Source organism: Haliotis rufescens, unplaced genomic scaffold (assembly GCF_023055435.1).
Source record: "Haliotis rufescens isolate VD_foot unplaced genomic scaffold, xgHalRufe1.0.p SCAF_23, whole genome shotgun sequence".
NCBI lineage: Eukaryota > Metazoa > Mollusca > Gastropoda > Lepetellida > Haliotidae > Haliotis > Haliotis rufescens.
In genome coordinates, this window is record NW_025963924.1 from 7,887,856 (window position 1) to 7,894,498 (window position 6,643).

Below are 6,643 nucleotides of genomic sequence, written 5' to 3' on the forward strand. Positions count from 1 at the left end.
AAATGTAGGGTTCACATTATATTGTATCTGTTGGCCGTTAATTCAATAGTGGCCTGATTTGTACCACATTTTGTTATAACACCTTACTATAACTCATAAAGACTTAGGGAGGCAACACTCCACGCCTACAACGACTTGGCAACGCCCACCCCCACCCGCGCTCCGTGTGCCCCTGAAGAAATATGTCATCAATCAGAATAGTCTATGCTGTCTATAGTGATTTGTTTCATGACCCTTCTCCAGACGCTTGATCATCACCCTGCCACTGGCTTGTGGCCATACAATCTGGTGATTGACCCTACTTTGATCCGTACCAGACATAATATGCACAGTCAACAGTAAACATCATTGGTCACTGCCATTTCCTTTGTGTGATATTTGTATTCAATGAATCTGGATCGGTAAACAAGCGAAAATGCTTGTGTTAATAACTCTCCAGACCAAGTTATATTCACGAAGGCATTAAACAAAACAATACATGATAATAAACTAAATACGTTAACAAGAGCAAGTGGTCATGGACAACAGTTTGGTGTAAAGAGTAGAAGATTTTTATATTTTCGGGATTTACACTCTCACGTTAGTATGAACCTTTTGAAATGAAGTATGCATGAATGTACCGATTTTAAGATATCTAGATTAGTAATTTTTGTAAAATTAGCATTACCGTTCAATATAGTTAAGATCAACTCCCTCAGAGTAGAAGAATGAATCATGTCTTACATCATCATAAAAGGGACAGGAAAAGAAATAGTCCTTTGTGTAACGACATTAAAACAATAGTCATTCATTAATCGAAACGTTTTATTGAAGGAAACATGAACCTCGTGTGGTTCTATAGAGATAAGGTGAAGGTCATGTATTTCTCAGAAGGAAACATAGAGGTAAGGTGAATACCTCGTGTGGTTCTATAGAGGTAAGGTGAATATCGCGTATTTCTCCGAAGGAAACATGAGGTGAGGTGAGGTGAAATTGGGTTTAACGTCGCGTCCAAGATTATTGCACTTATATAACGACGTGCATGCACGTGTATGTGTGTGTGTGGCTGCTTGTACTAGTCCGGACTGATGCCGATTTATAGTGCTAGCTCACTGAGAAACCATGCCGCAGTTTAACATGAATACCCCACTCAGACACAGTATACTGACTCCGAGCCGACCAGTCCTTGTTTTAGCCCCTTAATGCCGAGCGCCAGACAGGGTAACAACAAGTACAATCTTTTAACGTCTTTTTGTATGACGCGGCCCGGGATCGAACCCTGGACCTTCCGCTCCGGGCGGACGCTCGAACACAAGACCACGGAGGCGGTCCTGTGAAAGAAACCCGAGCTTCATGTAGTTGTAGCGATGGTTAACGTCATATGATTATATGAAGAAACAATGAACACCATGTGATTCTGTAGCAAAAACAAGAACGTCACGTAGTTTTCGACATCGGAAACGTCATATGGTTCTATGAAGGAAACATGAACGTCACGTGGTTCTGTGAAGGAAACATGAACGTCACGTATTTGTCGGCATCGGGAACGTCACGTGGTGCTATGAAGGAAACATGAACGTCACGTATTTGTCGGCATCGGGAACGTCACGTGGTACTATGAAGGAAACATGAACGTCACATGGATCAATGAAGGAAACATGAACGTCACGTAGTACTATGAAGGAAACATGAACGTCACGTATTTGTCGGCGTCGGGAACGTCACGTGGTACTATGAAGGAAACATGAACGTCATGTATTTGTCGGCGTCGGGAACGTCACGTGGTACTATGAAGGTGAACGTCATGTATTTGTCGGCATCGGGAACGTCACGTGGTACTATGAAGGAAACATGAACGTCACGTATTTGTCGGCGTTGGGAACGTCACGTGGTTCTGTGAAGGAAACATGAACGTCACGTATTTGTCGGCGTCGGGAACGTCTCGTGGTACTATGAAGGAAACATGAACGTCACGGAGTTGTCGGCGTCGGGAACGTCACGAGGTACTATGAAGGAAACATGAACGTCACGTAGTTGTCGGCGTCGGGAACGTCACGTGGTTCTGTGAAGGAAACATGAACGTCACATGGATCAATGAAGGAAACATGAACGTCACGTGGTTCTGTGAAGGAAACATGAACGTCACGTATTTGTCGGCATCGGGAACGTCACGTGGTACTATGAAGGAAACATGAACGTCACGTAGTTGTCGGCATCGGGAACGTCACGTGGTACTATGAAGGAAACATGAACGTCACATGGATCAATGAAGGAAACATGAACGTCACAAAGAATTGCTATAATATCTATATCATACTCATCACAAAAAGTTAAAAGGTTTACAGTTACTTTTCATAAATCGATATGGACATATGTATTTAAGCTGACATTGACTTCCATACATTTAATTTACAGACCAATGGTTAGGCGCCGAGTGAGGCAGCACATGGCAGTGTAAAACTGACCCTTCCGTTTCTCGGTTATGGTAAATGTCACTTATGAGACTACTGTCTGTCATGTAATGGATAGTGTTATCGATGAGATACACCAAACCAATAAACTTTGTATCACGATTCGATAAATATGCAAATGAGGTCAACTAGACTACTTCCTCAAAAGACACGTGAAGATCCGGGTTAGAATAGCTCTTCAGCAACCCATGCATGTCGTAAAAGGCGACTAACGGGATCGGATGGTCAGGCTTGCTGACTTGGCTGATGTATGTTATCGTAGATCGATGCTCATGATGTCAATCACTGGACTGTCACTTAACTCAAATATACACGAAACGTCAAACCCAGGGAATAACGTTTTCCGCCGCAACAGATTCCACTGGGCCTAAAAGTGAGTATGTCAGTGAGTTGGGTTTAACGCCGCTTTTAACAGTATTCCAGTTATGTCGCGGCGTGTCAGCTTAATGTGGGAGGGAAGCCCGAAGTGATGCAGGTCTTAGACGTTTACCACTTCGGTGAAACCCACGAGCACGGGTATGGTGCTGACAAACCTAGAAACATAATAGGGGCGAACCGGGATTCGAACCCACAATCATAGGTTTCTGGCGCACCCAAGGGACGCAACTCTGCACAACGAATCGCGGCGCCTTAGACGACTGGGCCGTCCGTGCCCCCTCTCCCAAAATAAGGTGTATAGAATATGTCTGATTTACATATCTAGTACGGGTGGATAATGTTCTCCTGGTAAGCCAGGATAAGTTGAGTTGTGACCTGACAATTTACCCCGTATGATTATGCACGAGGTCCGCCAACTGGCGCGTACCAAGCCGTGAAGATCCGGGCGACTTTGCTTGTCGTAAGGGTCGACTAACGGTATCGGGTGGTCAGGCTCACTGACTTGGCTGATGCATGTCATCGTATCCCAATTGCGTGGATCGATGCTCATGATATTAATCACTGGACTGTCTGGTCCAGACTCGATTATTTACAGACCGCAGTCGTATAGCTGGAATATTGCTGAGTGCGGCGTTAAACAACCAACCAACCAACCAACTGGCGCGTACCATTGTGAAGAAAGAGGTAGCGGGTGGTCCGCAACAAGTAGGACGATGTTTATATGTGTGTGTCCTGTCTCGGTTAACAAGTTCTAGAGTTGTTAACGAGTTCAATAGCACATATTATAGCTAAAATGGATATAATTATCATTAACCCTCTGGATGCCGAGTTTTTTTTCTGACGCACATTTTCCTCAGATCGGAAAAGTGAAGGTTGTGCGAGAATTGCGCTCACGCGGCACTGGATCTGTCTCTGGCTATAAAATTACGCAGAGGTGGAGAATATTAAATTTCTTCTTTGATAGTCTAAATTTAACTGTAAATATCAAACCGGTTTTTAAAAAAGACACTCCTAAGTGTTGTCCGAGAATTTATTCTGCGTTGAAAAACATGAAATTTCTCCGCTTTTTATCGTACACCGATAAAAGTACTGTGCGACAATTTTTTTTATTAAGAAGCTTTACGGAAACTGTGAGCGAACAAAATACTGCCTAATATCTGAACGACATAACTACATATCAAATGGAGTTATATGCGTATGTATAACGACATACATTCAATTCCAAAAATAGCATGCCGTAAATGACGAAAACAGATTTTTCTCTATGACGTCAAAAGGTGACAGAGAGGTTACACACGTACAAAGAAAAGGGGGCATAACTCCGCTATGCTTAGCTCTAGTTTGTTGTAACTCAGGTCACTTGGTGAGAATTAGCTGTGGGTAAGGACAATATATTTTCGTGGTGTTTTGTTCAGGAGGAACCAAACTATTCCAACACAAATATCCATATTGAAACTGTACACGTTTAGTTATAAAATATACCCATAAGAAATGATGAAATCGTACTTCATAAAAAGGAGGTAATAGAGAAATGGATGGCCCTATCTAACCTATAACTTAGTCCTTAGCTTCCAACATTCTCCTGATTTTTTAAGTGTAATTTGACTAATGTTGCATCATTATTAATGGAGCACAAGCCTTATCATCAAATGTAATGAAATACCCTAAAAATGACACGATTCCTTTTGACGTCATGGCTGGTTTTATGTCTTTGATAACGTCGGAAAAAGACGACACTGGTATTTTGATTAATATATATCTCCCCTAATTTTCGTTCATGGCATGGAAAATCTCGATGTGTGGAACGGAATTTGACGCTTTTTCGACACAACATAAAATGACTGCTCTCACTAAGTAAATAATGTCTTGAATATGTAAACAATTAGGTAGTTTATCGTATATCTTAATTGGACAAGACACGCACCTGTTTGGCATCAATTTACGTAATGAAATTCCCAAAAGAATATTTCAAAACAACCAAAATTATATTCAATATTGGACATATATTTGTTCATGATTATGCTATTTTTTCTTACACAATAAAAGATGCAAAGAAAGCTCTATTGGTATAGAATTATCAGGATAATCGTATACGTTTGAACCAACGGGGTACCTGGCATGGATTTTATTTTAATACATTTTACAATTCCTGGAGAAATAAAGTAAACTGTTTACTATCCTGTGATCACAATATTGAAAAAATAATGTAACCATTGATTATTTAATGCAAAACGAGAGGAATAATTCGTAAATTGTTTGAGACTAACGCGCACCTGGCGAATCGTTAGATATCACTGTTCTCTGTCTCCAACGACATAAAAGACAAATCCAAGACCAAGACATTTCAGAAATGTGTGCATATATTTTACCGTAAAAATTTATCCATTTTGTTAAAGTAATGTATTCAGTTTTAGTTATAAAATAAAATGAAACGGCTATTCATGGACATTGGTTATATGAACTTATGATATTGACTTATTACACATCCCAAGAAATACGTACATGCTGCAGTTACATTTACACTTCATCTTGTAACACTTGTCAAAAGGAAAGAAATATCGTAGTCGACACTATAAACCTATCACATTGTTATGTAAACAATGTTCAGATTATCAAAGGTTCGTTCATACATGTTGTGGTCTATATGTACGTATGATTTCATTTTGAACATTGACAAATATCCAAAGTGAAATTAATTGTGTGAAAAAATGTATAAAAGACATGCAAAAAATACACCATAACTGAAACTGTAAACAGCATGATACAATGATCGTGTGCACTCTCATTCAAGGACCTTCACCTCAAAGAAATTACCAAATATGTACAACAATGTTGACGTATGACATCACTACCTGTGACCCACTTTTACAAAATGGCGTGTACACTTTCAACAGTACGCGGGATTGTACGAGGGGACTTTCGTTGATTCAGGGATCGTAAAAACATAAATGTGACATGTAAGTAATCAGAAACATTCTGACAATCTATGTACTGTTATTTGTTGTCATAATTTTCATTGAAACAAACGGAAATAGTCAGACATTCCGATAAATACCGTTGTCGTTGTGCGTGATTTTGCATCAGTCATGGCGTCAACCAGAACTGTAACTTTGACAACTTCTGTTGAAAATATCAAATCATTGCAATGTATCTATTTGAAATTCCCTAATTCTTCCTACGATTCTCTTCCCATGCATATTCTAAAAATGTTGAGCCAATATCTTAGACGAATGGATAGCTCAAAATAGGAGAATATGCTACACTGTGTAATATCTGAATTTTGCTTTGTTTACATTTCAACCATGTGCAGTTTTTCGAGCACAGCGTTCGTTTTCACATCTAACGTATTTTGCTTGATTTCATCTAGCCACTTTGTATTGGTGACAAAGACCACTGGTCATTTGATTCTAAAATGTATGAGGAATTCAAGGATGTAGGTATCGCAGATAAGTTTGAAATATACGTGATGTTACAGGCATCTCATAACCGGTGTACCTGAAACGTGATTTTGTAAACACTATCCAATATGGCGGAAAGTTCAATTCGGCGTTCGTGTTTTCGTTTTTTCCAAAACATTCTAAACGATTCTAGGGTTATCGGAGACGTTTTGGAATGATCATTGGTGATTTCATAAAAGACTGATACCCGTGATCACTAATATGCTATTTTTGAAATTCATTTCTCCGAGTAAATATCCGAAATTTAGATTTCAAAACATGCTGTAAATAACGCCGTGAGTGGTGATTTAGTAATGTGTAAAAAATGGCGACATTTACAATGTACCTAATTTTCAGAGGTCATGTTCAGTACTTGTG